The sequence below is a fragment of the Lepidochelys kempii genome, chromosome 5 (assembly GCF_965140265.1).
Source record: "Lepidochelys kempii isolate rLepKem1 chromosome 5, rLepKem1.hap2, whole genome shotgun sequence".
NCBI lineage: Eukaryota > Metazoa > Chordata > Testudines > Cheloniidae > Lepidochelys > Lepidochelys kempii.
Genome location: NC_133260.1, coordinates 6,036,211 through 6,062,647, shown reverse-complemented (window position 1 = coordinate 6,062,647; position 26,437 = coordinate 6,036,211). Strand labels below are relative to the sequence as shown.

The window sequence follows — 26,437 nt, the reverse complement described above, 5'->3', positions numbered from 1 at the left end:
GTTTCTGCTTAAGCAAAATATACTGCATCCAACAGACTGCCATGATAAAACTACAGGAAAACTGACATTATGGCAATACAGTCTATGCCTCTATTAAATGTACAGAACAAAGAGTCAGCTGAGGTTTAGATAAAAGATAAAGTGCCACGTGGCTGTACTAGGAGTCTAATGTCTCACAGCAAGTCTGCTCCTAGCCACCAGTGGAGGGAGTTCCACGCTTGTAGAGGAACCATCACTGTCTGTCCAAGGTGTCTTTGACTGGAGAACAGGGTGTTCTGAGGCAATCCAGGAAGACAGCACTGCTTTGTAGGAGTGGCCTTGAGCAGCCTGTCATGGATGGATGGGAAGATTACCTCCAACAAGAAAGGATCCTAAACAGACACTACTGCCAGGACCTTTGGGGCCAAGGAAAGCACTCAATATTGAAAATAATCCTGATGTATAGTGAACCATAGCTATTTCCTGCACAATGGGTGTATCATTATATGGAAATAGACATCTTATAGGTCAGGTGATGAAAACCCATCCCCTTTCTCTAGTGAAAAAATTACAGCTGCCAGTGTCACCATCTTGAACTTTTGAGACTACAAACTTGTTTAGAAGTCTTAGATCTAAGATTGGCCTCCACCCTCTGTCCTCCTTTGGCACAAGGAAATACTTTGAGTAAAACCCTCTGGCCCTTGTGAGGAGCAGGGACCAGCTCCATTGCTCCGAATCATAGGAGAGAATTCACTTCTCATCTCAATAAAAGCTCATGAGAACAGTCCCTAATGAGGGACAGGAAGGGAGTGATGGAGTGAAGTGAGGGAGTGATGGAAGGCTCTTTCTTTCTCTTCAATGTCGTCCAGTGGAGGAGTACCTGCAGAAAAAGGTGGAAAGTCCTGCAGTACTGGAAGACGGTGGTCTGGAGATTGGGGTCTCTGTACTGAGAGATGCTCAGTACCATGAAGAGCGAGAACCCTGGTTTGTGTGTTACAGACAGGTCCTTCATGTATCTGAAATCTTTCGATACCAAGTAGGAGATCCACACTGACGCAGTAGCTGAAACCAACAGTATCGCGTACAGTGGGCGTCGCAGGTGTCTGGCACCTGAGCTTGCTTGATACTAAGGGTGCCAAATGGTTAGGTACTGACAACAGGGCTAAGCCCCACTGTGCCAGTCCGGAGTGCTTATGCTTGCCCTCCTTGTCCCTGGCAGAGGGTACTGAGGCTCTGTCAGAGCCGTCTCTGTCCTCTGAGCTCTAGAACTTTCCAGCCTCACTGGTACCAGAGTAAGAATCCTTTGTCTCAACAGTACCGAGTCAAGAGGTCGAGGCTTCGGAAATTGTAGATCTCAGAGGACCTGAGCTTTTCCAGAGCTGTCTCCTTAAGATAAGACTCCATGCTCCTCTTTTTGAACATCTTCCTTGAAACCTCAAAACTCTTTCCCTTTTTAGGAGAAGGCTGCTTTGAAGTTAAAGGTGCACTGGGATCTGTCCAGAGACAGATATATGAGGGGGTCTCCTGACCTGACTCAGAAGTTGGTCAAAGGGAACATTCCATCATCAAAAGTCTTAGTTTATCTCCCAGTTCGTCCTTGCCTTGGACTTGAGGGCCTGGCAGAAGTTGCATTTCTGGTAGCCCTAGGACTCCCCCAAGCAATGGACACATTTAGAGTGGTCATTGCACTCAGGTATAGCTTCTCAGTAGGAGAGAGAGCATTTGAAACCTGGCGACCCAGGCATGTCCTGCTAGGAAAAATAAGTCTCCCTGGGGAGAGAGAGGAGCAAAACAATCCTCTCACTACTTTTCTCTCACTAACTAACTATAGCTACCACTAGCAACTAACTATCCTAACTAATACAGGGGTTCTCAAAGTGCGGGTCACAACTGCATTTTGATGGGATCGACAGGGCAGAAAACCCCAGTCCAGAGGTCCACGGGTGAAGGGAGGCTGAAGTCCCAGCCAGCCTGAATCTCCAGAGACAGCTCTGCAGAGGACTAGGGGCTGAAGCTTGTGCCTAAGGCCCGCCCTGGGCAGGACTTCAAGCCCAAGCAGATTTGTTTGGCGCTGCCCCCAGTGCCTGCAGCCCTGCAACTGCCCTGTTTTTCACCTCCTGAGGTACTTCATGTACTCAGGCACCTGTATTTAGTTGGCAGCCCACTCTGCACAAGTTGTGTTGAAACTGTTGTGAAAAGTTGCTGCAGAAGTAATTTTTACAATGGACTGTTTTCTGAAGAAAAGTGAAGGAAAGGGGAGTACTGAAGAGAAGTCGATTGCCACTTGCAGCAAAAGGGCAGATGAGGATCCAAACAGCAGTAAAAAGCCAAGAAACGGCAAATACGATCCAAAATATTTGGAATATGGATTTCCATGGACGGGTTTTCAGGAGGATCCACAGCCACAGTTTGCCGTGTGTGGCGAAGTTCTGACAAAGGAGAGCTAAAAAACATCTAAAATGTTGTGGCACATGCAGACACGCATGGCACAGTTCTCTTCAAACAAAACCACTTGATTTTTTTCAGCGAAAGCTGGGCGAGCTAAATGGCCAGAAAATAGTATTGAGAACGGCAGCCAAAGCAAATGAGAGAGCTTTTGGGGCATCTTTTGTGGTGCCATGCTGGAGAGCTAAAACTGGGATACCACACACTTAGAGAAACTTTTTTCTACTATGTACCAAGAAAGTATTTTTGATTATGATGGGACAAGGTGCAGCAACTCAAATTGATTCAATTCCCATCTCTAATAATACTCTTGCCTGGCGCATTCACAGTATGGCAAATGACGGGACTGAACAAGCGATAGCTTGATTTTGGCAAAGTCCCTTTTTTTCCATTCAACTGGACGAAACAACGGATGTGTCAAGTGCTGCTCAGATGCTGACATACGTAACGTTTGAGAATGACAACACACTCCAAGAGAAATTTCTGTTCTGCGGGTCATTACCACAGCATGCTACAAGGGAACAGCTCTTGGTACTTTGAATGCTTTTGTCTCTGATTCTGACTTGGAATGACAGCACTGTGGAATCTGCAGTGACGGTACTCGTGCAATGACTGGAAGAAACAGCGGGCTGGTCAACCGAGTGCAGGCTGTTGCACCGCAAGCAGTTTGGACTCACCTCATCATACGCAGGCAAGCCCTCGTTGCAAAACAATGCCACCCGTTCTAAAACAAGTGCTCAGTGAAGCTGTTCACATAGCCAACTTCATCAAGAGTAGCACAACAAGTGTAAGTTTGGAGTTTTGTGTAATGAGATGGGAGCTGAGCACTGTCAGTTACTTTACCATACAGAAGTTCAGTGGCTCTCTTGGGGAAAGGTTCTCATCTCAATCATCAGTTTGAGCTCTGAGAGGAAGAGAGAATTTTTCTTTCAGACAAAAATTCCCCGCTGGATGAAAAGTTTGCAGATATCAAGTGGCTTGCTTTGCTAGCTTACCTGGCAGAAATTTTTGAACGTCTAAATATGTTGAATACCTCACTTCAAGTACAAGATGCTTCTGTCTTTTCTCTCACTGAGAAAATCGGAAGTTGGATCAAGAAACTTTCCTTGTGGTATGCTCATGTGGACAGTGGCAGTTTTGAAGCGTTTTGTTTACTGGATGACTTTTTGGATGAAAATGCCTTGCCAAAACATGACCTGCAATCCATTACCATCAGCCACCTGAAAAGCCTTAAAGTTCAGCTTCAGGAGTACTTCCCTGAAAAGAATTGGAAAACAGGCAGAGATTAGAAATCCCTTTAATGCAGAATGACAGGTTTCAGAGTAACAGCCGTGTTAGTCTGTATTCGCAAAAAGAAAAGGAGTACTTGTGGCACCTTAGAGACTAACCAATTTATTTGAGCATGAGCTTTCGTGAGCTGTAGCTCACGAAAGCTCATGCTCAAATAAATTGGTTAGTCTCTAAGGTGCCACAAGTACTCCTTTTCTTTAATGCAGAAGCGGCTGCAAGTGCTGTTTTGTCATTTACACTGAAAGAAACATTAATGGACCGTTCCTGTGATGGGACGTTGATGCTGAGATATTCTGAACCACCTCTTGCTATCTGGATTTCTGTGTGGGAAGAATATCCAGAGCTGTCATCTGCAGCTTTGAAAGCCCTCATGCCATTTTCATCCACCTTCCTGCGTGAAGCCTGCTTTTCAGCACTGACTTTATTGAAAAACAAATACAGGACCCGTCTCATTGTTGAAGATGACCTCCGTCTTTACCTCAGCCACAATGAGCCCCACTTCAAGGATTTGTGTTTATCAATGCAAACTCACCTCTCCCATTAGGTGCATATTTATTTTATTTTTTACTACTGGATATAAAGATTGTCTTGTGATTGTATTGTGAATTAAAATAGTGGCTACTTTTCATGGATATGGCTTTGTAATGCATTTTTTATTTAAAATACTAACTATTCTGAGTAACACAGGGCACTGGGGTCACGTAGTAATTTTTCTTGTCAGAAGGGGGTTGCGGTGCAATTAAGTTTGAGAACCGCTCAACTAATCTAAACAAACAACACTCCAGGAGGACGTGCCAAGGCTCCTTCTCAGGTTGAGGCAGTTGAGAAGGAAACTGAGGGCTGTTCGCTTGCACATCCCTACATAGCCTCAGTGTTCAGCACAACAAGCCACAGGGTGCCTGTGCAGGCTGAATGGACACTGCTAATGGAAAAATCTCTGATCAAGGGCTCTAGAGGCTTATGCACACTGGAAGTAGAACACCCAAAGAGACACTACTCAAAGAAGGCAAAGTTTCCCCATTCTTGTGCCAAATTCAATACTACTGAACTATTGTGAATTAGCAAGCAGCAGTAAGAAGATAGATGAGGAACAGAAGGCAAGGATAGCAGAATAACGAAGCAGCTTGCTGAACCCAGTCACTGAACATAACACACATTGATCTCCGAATTTCGTAAGTGAATGATTTTCTAGCCAGGACTACTTGTGTTGTCCTATTAATTTATATGGATCAGGGTCGTCAGACTCCATCAGAACCGATCTGGATTGCAGGAATGGTAGGCATTTTCTGCATGCATTGCCTGTGGCACTCTTCACAGCACTAGACCTTACATGAACAAGGGGTGTGGAGGATGGAGGAAGTGGGGAGTCTGACACCATGCCCCATATTCTTCATGGAGATACAGTTATGATATGATTATGGCATAACTAAGATGCATTTCACACAAGATGGGTCATGTGAGATATCATTGGAAAGGTTCTGATTTACTGAATATGATTATCCTATTTGTATGCATGTATCATTTCTATATCTGAAGTTAGGAATATTGTCTATGCATCTATTATAAATGTGTTTACACCTGGGGAACATCCACTAGACAGAATGCAATCAGCCTGGATGGCCTGTTGGGAAGGGCTATTAGGAAAAACAATAGGTCTTTGAAGATGCTAATCATCTCCCATTGGGATGTCTTCCTGGGTATGCTACAAACAGCCTCTGAGTTATCGCTAGAGGGACATGTGATCAAGTCACCTGGTACTGGACTCCATGATAATACTAGTATTTTTCCACTAACTATGGGTGGGAATCACACTGGGAGACAAAGGATTCCAGCCATATGCAAAAACTATTTAAGGCCGGGGAGTGGCATCATCAAGGTTTTTTCTCCATTGACTCCTGCCAAAGAAAGAGGGCCGTCACAGGGAAAAACAAGCAAGTCAGGCCATGCCCCATTCCCTGTCCGTTCTGGCACAGCTTAGGTGAAAGATCATACAGCCTGGGTCTGAATGATCTTTTCTTTAGAGCAGGGAGTCTGGCAGCCCTGATGGCTTCTTTGGACCTGAGCTGTATTTCCAGACAGCCTGGGTAGGGGCTCTAAATTAGAGCCAACACAAAAGCACAAGGTCTTACATAGATCTCAGTGGTTGCCACAACCGCATCCCTCAGGGGCCACAACACGCTATTCCACATATGACCACCACCACCACCACCCCCCCACACACACACACAAACAGAGAATAATACAAAAGGAACTCCACAAGGAACTCTTCGAGATTTTCTTCCTTAGAGCTTCCTCCCAAGAGTTTACTTCAGTTAGGGACAACACATGAGCCAGTATTTGCCAGCTACCTTCCATCTTCTGCTCCTAAAACCTCCCGAAGGCCCATCTGATCCATGAGACATCTATGATTTAAAGACCTTTCTATATTGTTCTGTATTACTGCATCTTCACCTTCAGACTGTAGGCTTTTTGGGAGATGAACTTTTAACAGTTCAATGTTTACGAGTCTAACGTAAAGGCATTATACACAGTCAACCCAAATCTGGCCTAAATTTAAACATTATACAAAAAAGCATTACCAGTAAAAAGGTTTCCCCTTTACTAAAAAATTATTAATAAAATAAAATAAGGGCTTCACTATATTAGGCACTGTACACACATATTTGTGTAAGATATATATAGCTATTTATTTTCACCTTTGACAAGATACTTCAGGTGGCTAAAACAAAACATCTGAAAAGACAGATTAGGGCAAGGTAGCAGTAAAACTGCTGGTTTACTGGTTTATGCTAGTCATGGTAATAATCTCAGCACACCAAATTCCTGATTTTTAGCCAAAGAGGCATTTCTTGTACAGTGTGTGCCACACAGTGAACCTGAGGAGAGTAACTGAAACTGACTTCACTATGCAAGCTGAGACAAATACACGAAGTCCACAGCACAGAGAGAAATAAATTGGATTTTAAAAATGTATTCAGTGCTATTTAAGGTGTTAACAGAATCATAGATAAAATTTTGATATGATTTTTAAATCAATGCTACCACTTAAAAGGCACCTTTAATATTATTAAATACTAATGAAACATGGCTTTTTCCTGGTTGCTCCAAACAAATATTTTCCCTCCAATGAGCTACCAAACCACCCCTGTAAACCACAGCTTAAACACTGAAAGGATGAATGACCCTTAACTACAATGACACAAATGTAATACCATGACCTGTATTCCATATGTGTATCTACTGTAGGGTGGTACCAACAGAAGCAAGATAATGGCAAAATCTGCTCCTATGGAAACACAGAGCAGCAATATATTATCTAAATATTCTGAAGTGTAATAGGCTTGTGCCAGAGGATGTTAAACTGTCTGTATGTCAGGGAAACTCACAGGATACACATACTGTAAGTAAGTAGGGATTTGGGGTCTATCTTGCTTAGAGTGGAAGTCCTAGGCTAACTCGTAACTGGACTGAAAGGTTGAGGAAAAAAATAACTTCATAGGTTCTTGATTAGTCTTTGGTATAATAATAATTGCAAAACTTCCTCACTATGCCCCATGAACTTCTAGATTTCATTTTTTTAGTCCCATCAAAATAAAAGCTTTGACACCAACCGAAAACAATTTCTCTCAGAGAGTCTTAAGGAGTAAAGCCCTGTCAAAAGTGGTTGGAAAATGACATATGAAGCACTACTTACTAGAGCTACAGGACACATTTTTGTTTGCCCTCAAAGTTGAAGTTTTATTGAAGACAAAGCATTAACTTCAATTCAGTTTGCCAGCAATAAGTTAAGGATCAAACCTGTGAACCACATAATGTAAGCCCCTAGCAATACAAGAAGAGTTCAGTATTTTCTACATCTATTCCAAGCAGTAAGAAAAACAGTAACTCTTTAAATAGAATACAAATTGCAGAACTTTCTGTTCAATTTTTTTTGTTAAACGTTAGCTGAGAAATTGTTTTTGTGTCAATTAAGAGAGACTAGTTTGAAATAGAGATGCTGATAGGAAACTGCCGCAAATTTCTCTCTACTTGAGATGGACGAATGAATGTCCTGGGTAAAGATTGCACCCACGCGAACATCTAGGGACGGCATTTGGCCATACTGAACTAATACAAACCTTACCAGTTCTTTCAGCACTTTCCCCCTTCTCACTGGTTTCAACTACATGAGTCTATTGTCAGTTGTGCACTGAAGAGAATCTACCACCATGAAAATAGGTGTCTCAATCCCAAGAATGCAGAAAAGGCTGCTAAGTAAAAGGAAATAATTCCCTAGTATGAGGTACAGACTGTAAGACCTTCTGCTCCATATTCAAGAACTCATCTTTCTGCCACCTACACTTATTTTGGGGAGCCTCTTTTGATCTCTACATTTCCTGCCAACATATGCTTTTTCTTAAAGGACTTATCTTACTCTGTGATAGCCAATGCTTGCCAGTGTACCAGAAAAATCAACGTAGGCATTATGGTGCCTCTTAACTACTGAGCACCATAGGAGAAGTATTCATGGTAAGACTTGTCTCTGCCTCAAAGATCCTAACATATAATTTGGTAGAACACAATGATTTGCTAAATGCATACAATGGAAAATATCTCATAGCTGCACAGTAGCCCAGACTTCTGACTGTCTTGATACTGTTCTCTTAAGGAGCAAGATTCTTACTGCCAGGAAACCACTGGCAGGTAGCAACATCAGTGGTTAACTTGAGACACCAGAAATCATATGATAAATGTAGGTCCAACAATATATCTTCCTTCTCTGAATTCAGACCATTCATCCAACGTGATGTCTTAGAAGCACTACAGCAAAACCAAGCTACCACCTGCAACTCTGACCCAGGACCTTCTTGGCTAAAACAGAAGTGAAAGCATATAGGATTCCTAACCAAGATATTGGACACCTCCTGCAAGAAAGAAATGCTAAAAGCCCATCTAAAGCATACCATGGTTTGATTGGAACTTAAACCTACCCATGATGTAACTGACCTTTTCCAAACCAGCTAGAGACCCTGGGAAAAAGGAGGACCAAATGATAGAAATCACTCCCCCAAAAACTTTCATAAATATGACTGTGGGATCAGTCTGGTGGTCACACAAACAAAAGGGAACAGAAAAGCAAGAAATTAGGACCACATCACGGACCTAGTCAAGCTCTCCCTGCAGTCACTCACCACATTGCTATATTTGGATCCAGACACTGGATCTGGTGTGCTTCTAAATCCACTAAATCTGAGCAGAGTCCAAGCTTAGAGCTTCTCAGACTCAGTCCTGGAGTGCAGACTCCCAGTCTGGTACTCCTTCTCAGAAATGGGACCTCCATGGTTCAGCTGCTGTAGGTCCCGAGACCAGTACTGAACTCTCCAACTCTCCATAGTAGACTAAGCACATACTTTCCCAGAGTTCCATTCTAGTCAGTATTCTGGTTTACAATTTAACCCTTCAAGGGAAATTAACTTCCTACACACACACAGCCACTGTCTCTGCTTTCTCTATGAATAGAGAGATCCATCCAAAAACCTCCTTCCAGTGTTCTCAGCACTCGAAGAGCCCTTTGGGTTTTTGGTCAGTCCTTCCAGAGTCCCAAGACCCTTCTACTCCTGCTCAGCCTTCAGGTTCTCTCTCTCTTTCTCTGCCCCTGCAGCAATCTTACTCCAGCTTGTTCAGGTCCAGCAGACAAATGGTTGCCCCTAGCTCAGAAAGCATGTATATTTTTTAAACAGCAGCCTCTTAATTTGTTCTCCTCCTCTGCTGAGGAATTTCCATTATTCCAACTCCCAATCCTACAGACAACCTGGGAGAACTAGCTTCCTTTAGCTTGGCCAATCTCTTTAGCATATTTATTCTTTTACCAATGCCAAGTCATTCCATGTCACTACTTCTCTGAAATTATTGTCCTACAGCTGCTTCCAGACAGAGCATGACATGGCCCTTGAAAATGGCTGATTCAATACACACTGAAGGTTATACAGAGTACATAGAGTTCACAAAATCAATTAAAATTCACAAATTGTACATAGATTCCCAAACCATCAGAACAAAAAAACTAACTATAAGCCACCGTCCAATGATGAGGTAACACACAGAGCCTTGGCAAGTTTAATATGTCTACTTGCATTGGAACAGAGCAGCAAGGCCTCACGATACCTGAAGTGACAGCTGAAAGTCAGAACCACATTCACTTGAGTTTTATTCCGAAACATTAAGAGATGGGTAAAATTTTCAAGAGCACCTAAGTGCCTACTAAAATCAATGGAAACTTAGGAGAATAAGTCACTTAGTTGCTTTTGACAATGATGCCTGATGTGGCTAAAAATAATATTTATGGGATAATATTTATAACAAACAGGAGAGAGATCTCTCTCCTGAGATGTGAAACCTGAAACAAAGAAAGAACTCAAGCATAACTGGAAAAGTTCATGCCCCCTTAAGACTTTAACTCCTCTGTTCACAACTAGGGCCCTACCAAATTCATGGCCATGAAAAACGTGTCATGGACCATGAAACCTGGCTATTGCAAAGAGGGTCAGTGTATTGCCACCCTTACTTCTGCACCGCCTTCAGAGCTGGGCTCCCGGCCAGCAGCTGCTGCTCTCTATCTGCCCAGCTCTGAATTCAGCGCTGCCACCAACAGCAGCACAAAAGTGAGGGTGACAGTACGATGACACCCTGCACTAGCTTTGCAATACCCTCCCCTCACATACAATTACCTTTTGGGTACACCCACAGTTACAACACCACGACATGTCAGATTTAAATATATGAAAGCATGAAATTTAAGATTTTTTAAATCCTATGACCATGAAATTTACCAAAAAGGACCATGAATTTGGTAGAGCCCTATTCAGATAATCACTGTAGATAATCACTGGCATATGGTCCTATCCTGAGATGTGATTATGTAAAGACAGGAACTTTCTACCCCACTGATCTCTTCCTTGTCTGTATTCAAAGTCAGACCTGCTGGCTGTAGTGACTACCAAGCATTTTTACTTTTTTTTTTTTTTTATACTCATGTTAGTGTAACAGTCTGTCAGTGGCTGGAATCAAACCTGGGACCTCTGAAGCTTAATACATGAATCTCTACTATCTGAGCAAAGACAGCTCTCTTAACCAAGGCTGTTGAATGCTCATCAACTGCTAGCTGGTCTAGTCACTACTAGAAGGGGGAAGATTGCCACATCAAGCAGGCATGGGTAGGGGCCGTCGAATCGTGGAAGTCAACGAATGGCTACGCAGGTGGTGTCGGAGAGAAGGCTTTGGATTCTTTGACCATGGGATGGTGTTCCATGAAGGAGGAGTGCTGGGCAGAGACGGGCTCCACCTTACGAAGAGAAGGAAGAGCATCTTTGCCAGCAGGCTGGCTAACCTAGTGAGGAGGGCTTTAAACAAGGTTCACCGGGGGAAGGAGACCAAAGCCCTGAGGTAAGTGGGAAAGCGGGATACCGGGAGGAAGCACAGGCAGGAATGTCTGTGAGGGGAGGGCTCCTGCCTCATACTGAGAATGAGGGGCGATCAGCAGGTTATCTCAAGTGCTTATATACGAATGCGCTAAGCCTTCGAAACAAGCAGAGAGAACTGGAGGTCCTGGTGATGTCAAGGAATTATGACGTGATTAGAATAACAGACTTGGTGGGATAACTCACATGACTGGAGTACTGTCATGGATGGTTATAAACTGTTCAGGAAGGACAGGCAGGGCAGAAAAGGTGGGGGAGTAGCACTGTATGAACAGTATGACTGCTCAGAGCTCCGGTACGAAACTGTAGAAAAACCTGAGTGTCTCTGGATTAAGTTTTGAAGCGTGAGCAACAAGAGTGATGTAGTGGTGGGAGTCTGCTAGAGACCACCAGACCAGGGGGATGAGGTGGATGAGGCTTTCTTCCGGCAGCTCGCAGGAGCTACTAGTTCGCACGCCCTGGTTCTCATGGGTGACTTTAATTTTCCTGATATCTGCTGAGAGAGCAATACAGCGGTGCATAGACAATCCAGGAAGTTTTTGGAAAGCGTAGGGGACAATTTCCTGGTGCAAGTGCTAGAGGAGCCAACTGGGGGGGGGGGGGGGAGCTTTTCTTGACCTGCTGCTCGCAAACCGGGAAGAATTAGTGGGGGAAGCAAAAGTGGATGGGAATCTGGGAGGCAGTGACCATGAGTTGGTTGAGTTCAGGATCCTGACACAGGGAAGAAAGGTAAGCAGCAGGATACGGACCCTGGACTTCAGGAAAGCAGACTTCAACTCCCTCAGGGAACGGATGGGTAGGATCCCCTAGGGGACTAACATGAAGGGGAAAGGAGTCCAGGAGAGCTGGCTGTATTTCAAGGAATCCCTGTTGAGGTTACAGGGACAAATCATCCCGATGAGTTGAATGAATAGTAAATATGGCAGGCGACCAGCTTGGCTTAACGGTGAAATCCTAGCGGATCTTAAACTTAAAAAAGAAGCTTACAAGAAGTGGAATGTTGGACATATGACCAGGGATGAGTATAGAAATATTGCTCGGGCATGTAGGAATGAAATCAGGAGGGCCAAATCGCACCTGGAGCTGCAGCTAGCCAGAGATGTCAAGAGTAACAAGAAGGGTTTCTTCAGGTATGTTGGCAACAAGAAGAAAGCCAAGGAAAGTGTAGGCCCCTTAATGCATGAGGGAGGCAACCTAGTGACAGAGGATGTGGAAAAAGCTAATGTACTCAATGCTTTTTTTGCCTCTGTCTTCACGAACAAGGTCAGCTCCCAGACTGCTGCGCTGGGCATCACAACATGGGGAATAGATGGCCAGCCCTCTGTGGAGATAGAGGTGGTTAGGGACTATTTAGAAAAGCTGGACCTGCACAAGTCCATGGGGCCGGACAAGTTGCATCCGAGAGTGCTAAAGGAATTGGCAGCTGTGATTGCAGAGCCATTGGCCATTATCTTTGAAAACTCGTGGTGAACGGGGGAAGTCCCGGATGACTGGAAAAAGGCTAATGTAGTGCCAATCTTTAAAAAAGGGAAGGAGGATCCTGGGAACTACAGGCCAGTCAGCCTCACCTCAGTCCCCGGAAAAATCATGGAGCAGGTCCTCAAAGAATCAATCCTGAAGTACTTACAGAAGAGGAAAGTGATCAGGAACAGTCAGCATGGATTCACCAAGGGAAGGTCATGCCTGACTAATCTAATCACCTTCTATGATGAGATTACTGGTTCTGTGGATGAAGGGAAAGCAGTGGATGTATTGTTTCTTGACTTTAAAGCAAAGCTTTTGACATGGTCTCCCACAGTATTCTTGTCAGCAAGTTAAAGAAGTATAGGCTGGATGAATGCACTATAAGGTGGGTAGAAAGTTGGTTAGATTGTCGGGCTCAACGGGTAGTGACCAATGGCTCCATGTCTAGTTGGCAGCCGGTGTCAAGTGGAATGCCCCAGGGGTCGGTCCTAGGGCTGGTTTTGTTCAATATCTTCATAAATGATCTGGAGGATGGTGTGGATTGCACTCTCAGCAAATTTGCGGATGATACTAAACTGGGAGGAGTGGTAGATACGCTGGAGGGCAGGGATAGGATACAGAGGGACCTAGACAAATTGGAGGATTGGGCCAAAAGAAATCTGATGAGGTTCAATAAGGACAAGTGCAGGGTCCTGCACTTAGGACGGAAGAACCCAATGCACAACTACAGACTAGGGACCGAATGGCTAGGCAGCAGTTCTGCAGAAAAGGACCTAGGGGTGACAGTGGACGAGAAGCTGGATATAAGTCAGCAGTGTGCCCTTGTTGCCAAGAAGGCCAATGACATTTTGGGATGTATAAGTAGGGGCATAGCGAGCAGATCGAGGGATGTGATCGTCCCCCTCTATTCGACATTGGTGAGGCCTCATCTGGAGTACTGTGTCCAGTTTTGGGCCCCACACTACAAGAAGGATGTGGATAAATTGGAGAGAGTCCAGCGAAGGGCAACAAAAATGATTAGGGGTCTGGAACACATGACTTATGAGGAGAGGCTGAGGGAACTGGGATTGTTTAGTCCGCAGAAGAGAAGAATGAGGGGAGATTTGATAGCTGCTTTCAACTACCTGAGAGGTGGTTCCAGAGAGGATGGATCTAGACTATTCTCAGTGGTAGAAGAGGACAGGACAAGGAGTAATGGTCTCAAGTTGCAGTGGGGGAGGTTTAGGTTGGATATTAGGAAAAACTTTTTCACTAGGAGGGTGGTGAAACACTGGAATGTGTTACCTAGGGAGATGGTAGAATCTCCTTCCTTAGAAGTTTTTAGGGTCAGGCTTGACAAAGCCCTGGCTGGGATGATTTAATTGGGGATTGGTCCTGCTTTGAGCAGGGGGTTGGACTAGATGACCTTCTGAGGTCCCTTCCAACCCTGATATTCTATGATGGGTTACATATTCTTCCTGGTTGGGGAAGATCATCCTGAGCTTTAGAGACACCCCAGTTGAAATCCTGAACAACCCTCCTCCCCCTTTGTAATACTGACAGACTCTTGGTGTCAGCAACTGGGATCAAACCTGGGACCTCTGAATCATAAAGCAGGAGTTATGATATTTAAATCTGCCAGAGCCAAGACACACTTCTCACTCAGCCAAGCCTGTTGAAGATCAATCTCTAGCTGATCTAAACACCACTAGAACAGGACAGAGTGCCAAACCAAGCAGGCATAAGTTACATAAGCAGTTAAGAGGAAGTGTGAGATGTATTGTGCATCACCAGAATTGCTTACTAAGCTTCAATAACTTACACCTGTAGAAACCCACTGAAAATAAATCACACAGGTTTTATTGAATTCCTAATTGGGACTGCAGAACCTTATCTCCAGCCATTCATGAGAAGACAGCTCGTCTTTTAGAGTCCATGTTGAGTTTGCAAGAGTAGTAGTTAGAAAACCTATTTTTACTTATAAGAAAAGCACATTACAGATGGAAATCAACGAGTGACAAACATGTAACCCTACAGTGCCATTTTTACAGAATCAAATTTCACAGCAGAGCTGCACAACACCTTAAATAATCATATGCTAACAAGTGCGTGGCTTCATCTCTCCAAGTGCACACCCATCTTCCAGAAATGAAGCAGTACTGGGATACTGAGAAGCCTCCCTTGCTGCAGACCATAGAAAGAAGATGAGAGTTACTGGGTTAGTCATTTTTTCCCTTTGCTGGAGGTAGATGAATGAGAGAGTAGTTCTGGCTTGGAATAAAAAGGATCTGGCTGGCTTAAAATCATAGTGTGGGATGCCAACACAGCACACTGACTTTCACTTTTTCTGCACCTGCCTCAGCACAGACAGGTTGCAGCCCCATGTAGACAGCCTTACCTTTTGATTCCCTGGCTTTTAAAAATGAGAGTGTTTGAGTGAGTTTTGATAGCCATGATTGTTCTATAACATTTTATTCCTCAATACTCTGTATATACATTCTTCAGCTAGTTCATTTTTAAATCACTTTAGCAGTTAAACTGTCACACTTATGCACAATCTGACACCTCAGAGTCACAGTTTGAATATTTCAGTTCTATTACTTTTAATTCTGTGCCAGTTAATCATATTTTATTTAAGGCAAAATGTTAATCTTCTGATCTTAAAAATCATAGTACTTTACCTTTTTATGGCTGCATATTAAAATAAGGATACTTGCCAATTACCTAGAGCCCTCTTTCCAGGATTAAAATGATAAATTGACAACAGGTCAGCTCAGAATCTCTGCAGTACAACAGTCTCTTTTGCATGCTGCAAATGCCCTCTTCACACTTCCCAGTACTCTAGCTGAAATTAACAGCTAGACGCGTCAATTTACAGCCCACTTGGTAGGATGATCTCACTTTAATTCTAGAACCAAAGCTTAAACAGAGTATCCTGGCTCCAAAGAGCCAGCTCTAATAAACCTGCTGCAACCGTTAGCTCAAAAGAGAAGTTACTTTATTTGCAGCTCAGAATTGGGGGTTCTTTGGAAGTCTATTTTGAGGACAAAGTGTGAAAAGAACAGAAGTGGATTAGTATTTTTGGTTTTCTTTTTTTCCTGACTGTACTTTTATGCTGCCAAAAAACAGTTGCCACAGTACTTAGCATGTTTGTAGTGCTCAGATCTCTTTATAGAATCAGGTCCTATATTGCGAGCACTTTCAGAGAGGGATCTTATCTCCCTACTTGTCTGCAAAGCAACCAGCAAGGTGTTCACTGTACATAAATAACAACAGAAGTTCTCACAAGTTCCAGAAACCATCAGTGTATGTCACCCCCTATAACCATCATAGTTTGCCCACATGGCTCCTTATACATAAAATACCTCTTCCTTTCCAATTCACCAACCCACCACCCCATCTGTATTCAGTTCCCTCCTTGATAATCACTTCTTCTACAATTTCCACAAGAAGGGAGACAGTTTTGTATAAAAAACAAGGACAATGACAAAGCTGTTTGATGTATTCTCTTCTTTGATCTTCCCTGTATCCTAGCTTTTTTGTTTGAGTTTTTGGGGATTGTGGAATTTCTTTATCTTTGTCTTGTACAGGGCCTAGCACATGATTTGTTAAGTGCCAGCACTGAATAAGAATAATATACAAATATTAATCCTCACTATGCCATGGAAGGTAAGTAAGTCCTATCCCCATCTGTGGAAGAAGGAAGTGAATTAAATTGCCCAATGTCACACCAATAACTCAGTGGCAGAGCTTGAAATGGAACTCAGGAGTTGCTAGTTCCCACTCCTGTGCCCATTCCATGAGGCCATACTGCCTCCTAGCAATGTCCTGCATAGCTGGATACTTATTTGTTCCTATCAACATAACCAAACACTATGGTTGTACCAAAGAGCACCTGCCATCATCTTTCAGAAGCATGGTTTCTAGACCCACGGTCAATGCAGAGGTAGAGGAAGGGAGCTCACAGGGAACAAATATGGAGTGTTTTGTTTTTAAAAGAGTAAAATAAAAAGAGTGATCTTTTACCCTGAAACTTCCCTCTCATCATTTAGTTATGATTATTGACACTAGCCTCCCTGCACTGTCATCTTCCCCTGCTTTTACAGTCTTAACTTTGGGCCTGACCCAATGCTCTTTGGGGCAGGAACTTTTCTTGAGTAAACATGTGACACCAATAACGTAGTACGTAATAAAGAGTAACCACCACCTTTTAATTAGCCACAGCCCTTAAACTGGTGATTTCACCAACGCATACAGGATTATGACAACTTTGTGTTTTAAAAAACCTAATAAATTGATGAGAGGATTCCGTGGGCATTTTGGTTGCCTGGTCTTCTATCCAGAAACTGACATCTTCTCCAATCCTGCAGCCTCTGTTCAATGGTGGTCAATTATTCAGAAGGTAAAGCCAAGGCCTGGTGAAGTTTGTTTAAATTGATAACTTGCTTTATACATCAAAAGTGAGTTGATATATAAAGTAGTCCCCTTCGTGGGTACTATCTCCTCCATGAGGAAAATGAAATTCCTCACCCTCCCTAAATAAGGTATTTGTAAAAACATTTTAGAGTGACTGCTAAGGTTGAGAATGAAGTTTTACTTCATAAAGCTATTTAGAGTGAGACAAACTATATCTAAAAAGTGCAGATATGCTTTTTTTAATTTCCTTTGCACTTCAGGGAAGGGGGAGGGAAAAGCATCTCTGATTTGTATATTAAAGCACAAGCATCTGTCCTACTGATGATATTCTAGGGAAGCACATTAGCATAAAATTTAACGATGTCAAATAAGTGGATGTGAAATAGGGACTGCGTAAAGACACTATTTCCAAGCCTGACAGAAACATCACTGTTTAGAAATGCAAATGAAACCATTATGTTCAATAATTATATGAAAATATGAACAGTTCAGCATGTTTTCCAGCCCTGATGGCAGTTAATGGGATGTACGCTTATGTAAATAACTACTATTAAAGCTAATGCTGAAAAAAAACTAATAAATTCATACTAAAGCAACTGATTTAGTACGCTTTTAAACCCCAGCAGTGCTCACTTATTAGAAAGGAGTGCATTCTTATGTTTAGAACTCATTACTGTTACAAGTCACTGCAACTCCATCAATTCCCATGCATTAATGAAAATGGGACACACACCGAAAAAAGCATTGCCTCTCAGCAGTTTTCTTTAAAGACAAAATATAGGGGCATTACCATCATGGGACCTTGAGGGGAACTTCTCAGCAACGTAATCTTTATTACAACAACTGAACTCCCTGTGCTATAACCTGGGGGAATTTTGGTCCCAAGAAGGGCTACCCTTATGTAAAACTTTTGACATATTTACAATGCCAGCAGCTGTGTTACCACCAATAAAAAAATATTTTCACTATTAAAAAGGCATTTCTAAAAACTGAAATGTGCTCTAGTATGTGAGTTGAAAAACCATGGACATGGAATAAAAATTATTATTTTCAAAGTCAAAACATGAAGGTGTAATGAAAACAGAATTAAGTGGCAAGAGTACAGATGGTAGAGTTCTGAGATACTCTGAAACCAGACAGAAGAGTAACAGCCGTGTTAGTCTGTATTTGCAAAAAGAAAAGGAGTACTTGTGGCACCTTAGAGACTAACCAATTTATTTGAGCATTAGCTTTCGTGAGCTACATCCAATGCATCCGATGAAGTGAGCTGTAGCTCAAGAAAGCTTATGCTCAAATAAATTGGTTAGTCTCTAAGGTGCCACAAGTACTCCTTTTCTTCTGTCTGGGTAAATTCCACCCAGAGTTTTACATTTATACTTTTAATGACCTCCTGGAGAACACTGGAATTAAGACTTCTCAGGAAAATGGTGTATTTTCTTTGGTTAGTTGCTCTATTTCCCTAATGTTTTTCAAAAAGTTGTTGACTTTCTTGTTCAAACATCACAATTCTAGCTGGAAACAAAGTAATGTCAGCATAGCAAGGTGTAAGCTATAAAACCCCTCTGGACAGTAAAAGCTGAGATTTATCCAGTGTCTAACATTTCACAGTTATCCCCTCTTCATTTTCCAATCATCCTCAGAAAATTAGATATTCTGGCACCCACTAGATGATGATAAGCACATCAAGGCTGGAAATGTCTTCCCATTAGTTTGTATTGCCTCTCGATATTTAAAATTAAGGCCAGACACGGAACAAGATTCCAGCCCTACAAATGACTGTATGTGAAAGGACTGCTGCATCCATGCAGAGCCCCACTAAAATCAAATGGTGCTTCATGCTAGCAGAGCAATTCATCTGTGTTCAAAGCTGCATTCTAGTACCAAAGGTGGCTGTATGAGGCTATGGATCTCTCACCATAAGTGCGAAGTCAACAAGACTACAGACAACTGTAGAATCCCACACTGTAGAAAGAGAAAAAAATCTTGGTAAGTTAGGGCTTCTTTATATGGCAAGATAGTACGCAGCAAGGTGGGGTATACATCTACAGCACACTAGCTTGCTGTGTGGACTTTCAAAGAGTGGTAGGTCAAAGCATACTACAGATCTTTTAGTACGCGGTAGCAGGGTGATGTACAACAAGCTAGAGCATTGTAGATTTACACCCAAGCTTGGTGCACTTAAAATCACCGTATATACAAGCCCTTATTCTTTTCATCTGGCATGAGCTAACAGGGTACAAGATTATTCTTAAGTACAGGTAGATCACACAGTCCACTAGATCAAAGTTAAAAAAAAAATTACAATTCATTTCAGACAATGCTCTCTCCACTTTAAAGACAGAGAGGCAGGTTCTGTCCTGAGGAACTTACAATTTAAAAGACAAAAGACCAGACAGGAAGGCACTGAAAGAGACCAAGAGGATGACAGCATACAATATCAAACTAATTTGTTCACCCTGTAAGGCTAACACGCACAGTAACAATTACGATCACTATGACAAATGTTTGGGAGAAAACAGATCTCATTGCTTTCACTGAACCCCTCTGTCCTAAGGGAGGGCGGGGAAGTGTTTTGTCATCTAGACCGTTAAAACTATTTCACAAGCGAAGGCCATTCTAAGGTTAAAAACAGCGAGAAAATTGCTACTGATTAATAATAAAGCCATTCATTTTATTCTTCAAATCTAAAGTAATTACAAGCCAGAGTATGGCAAATGGATTTAGCTGAAGCCATTACGTCAGAAGACTCCTTTAAAGAAGAACAGTAATTTAAAACACTAAACTGAATAATGAACTCTCCTGAACAACAATTATTATGGGATTGATTTATTGAAAGTGCATTTAATCACGCAAGAAATGTTTAAACTTTCCAAAATAGTTCAGGGAGACTGCAACACCAATAGCAGAGTCAGCCCAATGTGATCATTACAGCTGAGGACCTAAAGCGGACAGGGAATTTATTGAGTTTGGAACAATAAAGTACGTCAAGCTCTCCGAATCCACATTTCTAGTCAATTTCTTACAGTACAGACTTCAGCAATTAATCTCATTTACCATTTGTGCCTCCTTTTAGGAGGTCTCAGTCATTGTTTTCATGTGGGGCCAAGTGTTACCAAGTAGAACGTAACTCAGAAAAGATGTTCTGGGAGCTCACGGCTCTAAATCTAGCAATGTTTCACCTGAAAAGGTTCAGCAACATTAAAAGAATAGTTGGAATAATCCACCCAGTTAAGTAGCATGGTTAGTTTGCATACTTCTGTGGATATGGTTAAATTGGCAGTTAGTGCATTGTCCTCCTCAGTAAACACCAGATTTTCCAGAGTGGAATGAATTTATCTGACCTATGTAGGCTTATTCTTTAGGGGGACTGCAGATGACTTGGGATCTCATTGCTGCCCTGACAGCAAAGGGTCTATCTCAGATGATTTCAGACAATATCTATAGATGGGCACACTCTGGATCTTGCTTTTGGTTCAGAAGCAAAAGTGACTGGAGTAGGTGACTATTACACCTGTGCAAAATGCAACTCAGCTCCCAGCATGAAGACAGATTCCTGGTATCTCATATGAAGAGTAATATGCAGCCTGTGGGCCGCTACCAGTGACTACAGGATGATGACTCATTGTCTTCAGCCATCAAAACAGTGGCTCAAAAATATTCTAGCCTCAGCCTCAAGGATCACCTTAATATACAAATGGCCTGAAATGTGTAAGAAATCTGGGGCCAATGTTAAAAAGCAAGCAGCAGTCATCATTTGCCAAGGCAGATTCCATGAAGTCTTATGCCATGGCTTTTGGATAAGGGAGGGTTCCTCCTCCTGCATCAGAAGACAGCCAGCAAAACTGTCCCAAAAATTTCAGTCTGAATCCCAAAGCCAACAGCTCAGTTTCTCTCTTCTCAAAACCATACCCATAAATTTAAAAGGCAATTCACACAAACAAAATCTGTATCTGGAACGTTAACAAAAGCTCCCACAGATTTCAGTGGGGTGTTTCGTGACTAATGCTTTGAAATTTTACTCTAAAAATTCTGATTTATACATAGTTAAAGCTGATAGTCAGACTTTTAACTCCCCTGGTTAATCCTAAACATTGCAACACCAGTGACAGACAATATGGTCACCTTTTGTTCTAAAGTATTTATTTGCAGTCTATCAGCAAGAGGGATTTAATTAAGACCAAACATTCAGCTTTATATGAATTTACAGGCTTTGATATGTTTAAACGCTTATTTTAATGTAGGTTGTGCCTGGTGTTAGTTTAGGAGTTCATAAAAATTTCAAAAATGTATTATTTACCCAGGAGTCCTTGACTGATTCTTCTACACTTAAGAAGTTCCTAAATACATATAACAAGTTCCTAAATACATATATTATTTAACTGGTGCTGTCATTACGGTCTAGCATATAAATATTCAGGGACTTTTTAATATGCTGAGCTTTTATCCAAATGACCAAAATGGTTGCTTGGAAATATTTACTAGTGGGTAGCCAATAATATCACTGAGGGAAGGACCTTCAAAGACTGAGGCACTATGAATGATAGAGAATGCCGAGTTACTAATTTGTCATTGTTTCTGCTCTTCCCCCTTCTTCCCCCCCGCCCCCAACATCCTCTTCCCAGCATCAAACACCTTATATCACTGTAGCATGTATCCATACATTAGAAAGAAAGGAAACAAAAAAAAATATCAATCAGCATTGAACATTATAAGCTATGGCCACTCAGTTCCCTTAAACTGAAAAATAGAAATGAGGAAAAAGTTATTAATTTCCAGTCATTCTGCAACAGTGGATTTGAACTTCAGTATTATTAGACCTAGACAAAGAGTAACAAAAACCTTGACATCAGTTTTTTCTCTGAGATACCCCTCTTTAAACAATTTCTCATAACCAGTGGGGGAAATTCACTCTGAAGTGCTGAAAAGGCATCCATTCATCAAATAAGCTCTGTAACATAGCTCAAAAAAGTGATTTATGTTAGGGTGAGGTCCAATATTAGAGATTTCTTTTGAATTCCATACAGTTAAAGTTACAGCCAAAGGCCAAGATTTTCAAAAATTGGTGCCTGAGGTTAGGTTTCTAAATCCTTATTTGATACATAAATAATCAGCCTGACTTTCAGAAGTGCTGAGTACCCAGCAGCTCCCAGTGAACTCCTGCAAAAAGCAGAGTCTCTTCTGTTTCAAGTCTTTTCCTTCTTGCCTTTCATCTCTTTCCTGAAAGGCCAGACAGAGGTGGGGAAAAGAGACATGAAATAGAACTTAGGTATGAACTTTAGGAAGGAGAGATAGAGGGCACAACTGTCAGATAGATGCATGTGCGCTTACCACAGCTGTGCACTCAAATCAGGTAATTTCATAAACAGTCATGTGCACCTCTGACCATTTCCTGTAGTAGTAATGGAGCATGCAAATTAGGAATGCAATTGCATGCATAAATGTGTGATAACTAGGCCCCAAAACACAAAAAATTATGTGGGTTGGCAGAGGCGTCTATGTAAGGGCTCCATCTTCATTATCCTGTTTCTTGGTTGGCAGCAACACACAATTCTATATATGGGATCATCTGAAACAGGGCTGGGGAAATGGAGGATAAAAGTCAATTTATTTGCCTTTTATCTTAAAAATGAAGGTGGATTCTGTGAGATTTAGAGAAGCACAATGCAGGGTAGGATCAGAAAACCCTCAACACTGATTCTCGCTCTTCACACCAACTAAGTGAATGGCATTGAGCAAGTCACTTAACTTTATGATGTTCCTTTGGAAAATTGGGGCTAATCCTACATTCCGGAGGTGTTGGGCAGATAATTTAGTGCTTTTCATACAAGAGCTATAGAAATGCATAGTTTTGTGATTATATTAGAAATCAAAAGGTTTTCCAGATGATTCCACATAAGAAGTTAGTACTCTATAATCTCACCTTTCCTAAAAGAATGTTTCCTTAACGATGTAATATTGATAGTAAAGTACTTGTTAAACTTTTGTGAAACCAATCAGTAAGAAAAAATAGCCTTAGTCAATTAGTGTTAAAAACCATACCCGCACAGCACTAGAGATAAATCATAGATTAGCTGAATTAATATGGACAAGGATTTGTTATGTAAACTTGACTGCTGCTTCAAATCAACAGATCATGTTCTATCATAATTTGAGAGATGTAAAAAAATCCAGGTACACTCCCAATGTAAAAATTTTAACAGAGGTCTATAGGGTTGATGGGCAAAAAATATTTTGAATAAAGGAAAAGGGGAAAGGAGTTGTTCAGTCTGGAAACTCAGCATCCACCATGAAACCATTTTTTCCTCGAAACACTGATCATTTGAGCAGGGAATAAGAGTTCTTGTCAAACAATTTTCTTCCTACAGTCTAGAATCAGAAGAAGTTTCATTTTTCAAAGCCTCTTCCTCTCCCCTTCCCTCATTTGAGGAATGTTGATTCCAGTCCTCACCCCCACAAAAATCTTGAGGTTGGTTTGCCTCATGTTTATGCCTTAACATCATCAAAAGAAAAAGCAAATTTTATCTGCTGCAGCTGAGCCAGCAAGAGAGGCCACAGAGCAACAAACATTGGTTTAATAAGAATTGCAATAATACTGCCACTTATTTCTTAATGGCAATTATTATTGCACATTTTTCAAAGGTGCCCATCACTGGGCATCTTTAGGAGAAATAGTTGTCTTTAAAAAGATATTTACAATACAGAGGCTATTTCCCCAGTGTCTGGAAGTAGGTCATATTTGGGCCTTAAATTACTAATTGCAAGTATCTGCTTCATACGACTTGAACATTTACCAGACTTATATCTAAAAGATTACAACGAAGTCTCAAAGATCAGGGGAGGGGACATGTTCCCCAACTGGGACAGCAGCAGTGTCTTAGTGGGGAAAATCAGGCCACCTCCTCCCCAGCTTTTGAAAGGAAGAGAAAGAAATAGTTTGGCAAAGCTATAAGCAACTGAAAAGAGGGTTTTATAAAGGGTAGTGCCAGACCACCTTAAAAATAGGTGGTGCTACCAGTCCTGACTACAGTATGGACCCTCTTATGATTGAGAACTTTATGTCTCACTCTGCCAATGATTCACACAGAGCACTGGGCAGGGCTGTCATCTGTTCAATTTTATTCACCAATGGAAAGTACTCAACTGAAGTGTGTTTTCAAGCCTTGGCCACTAAGTATGTAGAAAAAGCTTTTAGTCTTATGTTTTCATAGGTTTTGATTTGTATGGTTCTCTAACAAAACAGCAGTGATCAGTCATGAGACTGGTTCGAACCAGATTCTAATAAAGACATAAGTTCATTTCTCCCTATCCTGAGAAACTGCTCAAAGCTCAATACAAAATTCTGTGTAACTCCATAATTCAGTGTGAATTCCCCTTCGGCTTCTTGCATGCAACCCTGAGTCAAAATAGAATCTGGCTCATTTACACACCAGTGCTCGGACAGCCTGGTCCTTCAGAACTCCTTCTGAAGTTCTACACCTTAGAATTGGGCCATTAAGTACACAGTAAAGTGCATCCTCATTGAGCTAGTTATTGCTTTTAAGGAAATAAAGACACTTCTCTATAAAGAGAAAGATAAGACAATGTGCAAGTTCCACAGTAGTTTCTTTCTGATATTCAAATAAACCCCAGGGAAGACTGAAACTATAGCTGGTTTGATATTTGCCTCTCACAGACTAGAGAGATTAGTTTGCTATTGTAGGACACTTCTAAGTGCTCAGCTGAATACAATGGTTTGTTAATACAGAGCTAATTACATTAAGTTTTCTAAAAAAAGAACAAGGTAGGTCAAATTTTGAGTCTACCAGCCTTCAGAGGTTCTCTTTAAATTATTATATTCCTGGTACCATCTAGGCAAATAAATTCCCTGTGCATTTGAACAGAACTTGAAGTGGTATCGCTTTATTTGTCAAATAGCAAGAATTTGTATTCAACTTCAGTAAGTCTTTTATACAGCTCCTAGGCACTGGAACAGACTTCAAGAGTTATGAAATTAACTGATCGGAGTTATGTGAAAGATTTTGAATCATTCATGTATGATGGATAACTGTTCCCATAGTTAAAATTATATTGGTTTAAATTATCCTTGTTTTATGTCCATAGGTTTTATAGTTTTATACAGTATGAAACTGCATGTATTAACATTCTGCCATCTTTGCCAGACTTCTCCAAAAAGATGTTTATGCTTGAACAACCCATCTCTGATAAAGGTAAAAAAAAACAAAGCAAAAAACTATAAAAGGGGTATATTTCCTTCCCAGTGACTAACAGTCATTAGCATTAATGGAAGTTACATGTACATATTCACCAATCTAGATAATATTCCCACAGAGCGTGCATCTCACTTAAATTCATAAGCACATTAAGACCCAAGAACTAGAACACTCTACCACAAAATCCTGATCCTACTGAAATCAATGCAAAAGTACAAACTGTGGTCCCACTGAAGCCAAGTCTGAAGTTAGAATAGTCTTTGCAAATTTGTTGTATTTTGTGGCAGAAACACGTGCCTTGATATTTCTCAGCACCTACATCATAGTCAGCAAATCTTGTCAGCCTGTATATCATTCAGCAGTAGAGTGAACAGTTTCTTTTATGAAAATTAATGCCACTGTATTAAACAAACCCTCTCTTGTGTTCCCTGTTGGGATTGTTCGTTAGCCTTCTGAAGGTTTAAAGTAGAAAGACAGCAGTCTAAGAACCAGGATTTGGGCGACTGAATACAAGACAGACCAAGGCTCCAACATATTTCAGAGGTCCCTGGTATGCTCAACCTAGTTATAAACCAAGGCCCTGATCCTGCAATCTGATCCATGCAAGTGGACCCCAGTGCATGGATCTGTGCAGATCACAGTCCAGCATTGGGACCCAAACGTGTTTTTCAATTTTTAATATGGGTCTAAACTGCATAATTTGGATCCATTACTCTTTTTTTTAAAATGTTTGGTTCCATTAATACTGCTTTGTGAACCTCTCCCAGTATGAGCTGGCCAAACCCCGGATCTCAAGGTTTTTTTTATTTTAATGCCTTCAGCGTAAATCCTGTCTCTGGACACTGAAAGTAGTGGAAAGCCATGCGAAAGGAGCTTTAGACCGCAATTACAACCATCTAACAGGATTAAGTGAAAAAAATCTGTAACCATATTTTAATGCATAAACTCCTTATTGCCATTTGTAGTTGACAAATATCTATTTCACAGCAAAATAACATCACTGGAACAGCTGGGCAGCAGTTTCAAGCTCAAATGAAGTAGCAGCACATGCTGACAAGTCATCTCTGATTGCTTTTGAATGGCAGCACATGCAGATTTATTCCCTGCTATAAATTAGAACAATTATCTCTCTGCAGTTCACTTGTTATTTCAGACAGTGAATCCCACCACACGTTGTTTTGGGTTTTTTTAAAAAAG

At 41.5% G+C, this 26,437-nt stretch overlaps 1 protein-coding gene across 8 annotated transcripts in view; it reads right to left on the bottom strand.

Moving 5' to 3' along the window:
- KIAA1328 (KIAA1328 ortholog) overlaps positions 1-26,437 on the bottom strand; it is a 285,325-nt gene that overhangs the window by 225,937 nt on the left and 32,951 nt on the right. The window contains exon 1 of one of the 8 annotated variants that reach the window (XM_073343418.1): positions 18,946-26,427. The exons of the other annotated variants lie outside the window; for them this stretch is intronic. The gene's annotated coding sequence lies outside the window, so the exon portion shown is untranslated. Of the gene's footprint in view, positions 1-18,945; positions 26,428-26,437 lie in introns of those variants that run through there. 8 annotated transcript variants of the gene reach the window in all.